Source organism: Buceros rhinoceros, unplaced genomic scaffold (assembly GCF_000710305.1).
Source record: "Buceros rhinoceros silvestris isolate BGI_N320 unplaced genomic scaffold, ASM71030v1 scaffold37630, whole genome shotgun sequence".
NCBI lineage: Eukaryota > Metazoa > Chordata > Aves > Bucerotiformes > Bucerotidae > Buceros > Buceros rhinoceros.
In genome coordinates, this window is record NW_010388481.1 from 1 (window position 1) to 3,723 (window position 3,723).

The following is a 3,723-nucleotide window of genomic DNA, read 5'->3' on the forward strand; positions in this document are numbered from 1 at the left end:
ATGCGGCCGCGCCATTGCAGAGCCAAGCTCCTGGGCTTGGGGGTGAAAAGATTAGATGGCAGGGTGACTTTAGGGACCCCGCTGGAACTTGGCTTGTCCGTGTAAAAAATTGCCTCCATGCAGCGGGCGCCCGCTGGCAGTAATAAAGGTTCGGGAGAGGAAGCACCCGGGTGTGGAGGAACTGCAAGGCTCTGGATCTGCTGCCCTCAAAACGGTCCAAAGAGCCCCGCTGAAACGCCCGGGGAAGACCTGTCAGCCCCAAGATCCAGCAATGAGCCATTTCCTACTGCCTCCAGCCCCTGGCAAGCAAAACCTGCCTGCAGCCCACTGGACTACAGCCGTTCCCCCATGCAGGAGAGGAAGCACCCGGGTGTGGAGGAACTGCAAGGCTCTGGATCTGCTGCCCTCAAAACGGTCCAAAGAGCCCCGCTGAAACGCCCGGGGAAGACCTGTCAGCCCCAAGATCCAGCAATGAGCCATTTCCTACTGCCTCCAGCCCCTGGCAAGCAAAACCTGCCTGCAGCCCACTGGACTACAGCCGTTCCCCCATGCAGCATCACCAGGCTCACCTTGGGTTACCACCTTGCCGAAGACGGGGAGGGTGTCCAGCGTGGAGCAGTTCCAGCGGCGGTTGCGGAACTGGTACTGGCACTCCTCGATGGCCAGCTGGGCTCCGCGCCGCACCGAGTCCATCACCTCCAGGTTCCTCTTACACATCTGTACCTGGCGCTGGATCAAGCCCTTCAGCTTCTCACAGGTCTCCTCCTCGGAGATGCTCCCCACTGAAGACAGCTTCGCCAGGTACCTGCCACGACAGCCACAACAACTGGTTAGGAGACAAGGGATGGGAGGGCACGAACCCATGTTCAGCTGGGACCCCCTGCCCCATGGATGGTGAGGAGAGCTGGCCTCTCATCCCCTCCAAAGCTGAGGCCTGGTGCCCATCTCGGAGGGCCACTATCGTGGCTCCGCAGGGTGCATTTTTGGTTGGCACAGAGCAAGTCCAAGCAGAACAACCATCCCTCTGCAGCCTGGTCCCCCGTCTCTCCAGGAGCCCAGCTGCTGGCTCCCCTTTGCCTCTGTTGCCTGCAAGGAAGATATTTTCGGCGTTGTCTGAATGTGCCCGGTCAGGTCTCCTGAGTACTGGCACATCCAAGTGCTACTAGGAAAAGCCAGAAGCCTCTGGAGTCAGCCAAAACAAGCAGGACAGGCGCTGGGCTGCCAGCTCCAGCTGCCACACCGCTCCCGCAGCGTGGCTGTGTGCTCATCACCGACAAACGCTGCCCTCCAAATCACTTCCCTTCCTCCTGGAGCCTGCCTTTAGCTCCCCCAGCCCCCAGCAGGCAAGGGTGGCCTCTGGGAGCTGCCAGGTTTCCTGACACTTGGGATTCGAGCAGGGCTTGAAGTGGGGAGGGCAGAGGCAGGAGCCTGCTGTGGACAAAACTGCCCATGCTGGGCACCTCCTCCACCAGCCCAGCTCGTGAACGTGGCTGTGAGGTCTTTGGTGACCTGGAAAAGACCAGCCCAGCCTGAAGGTGACCACGTGCTCTGCTTTCCATCACCCCATCCTCGGCAGGACTCACAGAGCTGCTCTGGAGTGTCGGCATTAGGGGGAAAGGGGAGACGCCTCTTTTGGGGCAAACACCATGCAAGCTCTTGGCATCTCCCCACTGAACATGTGGGCATGATGGTCCACCCTGCACATCCCAGTAACCCAGACCACCATGCCCTGCACGTGTGCATGCTTGCCCACGGCCCAGCCTCTGCTCCCTGAAGGGTTTACGGTAGACTGGCACAGCTTGCTCAGGCTGTTGGGTTAGCCCAAACCTCTACCTGTGCCTGGGCCAGCATGTGCCCCTTCCTGTGGCTGCTGGCACCCAGTTTAAGTGATGGAGCCACTGGTGGAGCCCCCTCCTGCTGCAGGGCAGGGAGATCCCTGCACTGGACAGGCAAAACTCAACCTTGTACCCGCTGACCACATCGAGCTTTACCATCCCCGGGAATCGCCAGCGTCAGCTCCCGTTGCCACCTCATCTGCACTGAGCGATGGGAGTACCGAGCAAAGGCTTTCTGCAAACCCCAGTCCTTGACGCTGCATTTCCCAGCCCGACAGAGCTTGTGGGTTTTTTTGTTTGCTTGTTTTTTTCCTCCTCCTCCCAAGTTGCAACATCCTGCTAAGGATTTTTCTTTTGAAGCCCTGCTCGCCTCTGAGAAGTGACTGTGCAAAAGTGGCTCCTGCTCCCTGCCTGTTCCCATGTGTCCCAGGAGCCAGATCTGCTGACTTCAGCCACAAAATCAAGTTGTCACAGCCTCTTCCTCCCATTAACCCTGCCAGCCTGCCCCAGGAGGAGAGAGCAGCATTTTCTCCTCTGTGCATCAGCAGAATTATTCACCAGCTTGGTTTCGTGCTTACAACTGGGGGGCCGTGGGAGATGGTGAGAAAGCCGGCTTGGCTTGCAGCGTCCGTGGGGAGTCTGCATGGCCATCAGGAGCATCCAGCTTTCCCTGTGCGTGCAGATCCCTTGATGCAATGCCTCTCGGACAGCGGGAAGCGGCAGGCTGCCATGCTTCAGAGCCAAGTTCTTTTCTAGCCTTTATACCAACTAAGCATCTTTGCCCAAGGCTTTCTGCTCCTCCAAGGGCACAGCCCGCTCTGCAGAGGACCAGCTGCACAGGGCTGTCCTGGAAACCCCACCGTGGCCAAACCCAGGGCTGTCACCCTTCTACTGGCCCCCACACCATGCAAGGAGTGTCCCCATCCCCATGCTGTGGTCCTGGATGTGGGGTGCAACAATCGCTGTCCCTGCATCTCGCTGCGCTCAGCTGACCCCGGATAAAGCAGCAAACCATGCTTTGGAGCCTGGCAGATGTTCGGTGCCAAGCAAACCCGTAGTGACCGTGATGGCTCCGACCCCTCCCAGGTCCAGGTCCAGCCATCTCCGCAGTTTGGCCGTGAATGGGGAAGCCGGCGCACAGCAGAGCGGTGAGGTTCCTCCCAAGGCACTGTGGGGCAGTTGATCAGCTTCAAGCTGAAGCCAAGAAAACCAGATTCTGCCTGCAGTGTTAACCCCTTGTTCCAATTTGGCTTCCCCCTCCCCTGCAATGCCAACAGCATTTTCCATTCCAGGGAGCCAGCTCCTGCAGCGTGGCTGGTCCTGCCACAGGGTCAGTGCCTGGTCCCTCTGCAGCACCTTGGCAGGAGAGGGCTGTGCCGCGGGTGTAACAGCCACACTACCACCAGCTCTGCCCAGGATGGAGGCGTCAGCTCCTTTTCCAATATATTTCCCAGCTCGGTGGGATTCTCCAGGCAATGAGGAACTACAAATTCCGAGCACACATGAAGAAAAGCGTGACAAGAGCCTTTCAAGCCTTTCCAAGAAGATGCTCCTGATAAGATGCCTCTCCAACAAGCATTTAATGCTGTTTAGGATGATAAAACAAAGGCCAAGGATGCTTCAAAGATAGGTGCAGCTCTCCAAGAAGAGCTCTGGTAATTTGTTTTGCAAGGCAGGCAAATAGGATGAAGCTGTCCAGAACGGTGCTCTGGCCTCTCTCCCCATGACAGGTCCTCTGTGCACCATCAGCCCTTGCACCTCCTTGGAGATGGAGGGAACTGTGCCTAAAACGTGCCTCAAGTGCCATGGCCCCAGACGACTGCTGGCTTGCTACCAGCCTCCTACATCCCATGAGCACCATCACTGCTTTCCAAAAAAGGTGGGGTTT

General features: G+C 58.2%; 1 pseudogene; it reads right to left on the bottom strand.

The window, feature by feature from the left end:
- Positions 1-528: 528 nt before the first annotated feature.
- LOC104502101 lies at positions 529-805 on the bottom strand (annotated as a pseudogene).
- Positions 806-3,723: the final 2,918 nt, after the last annotated feature.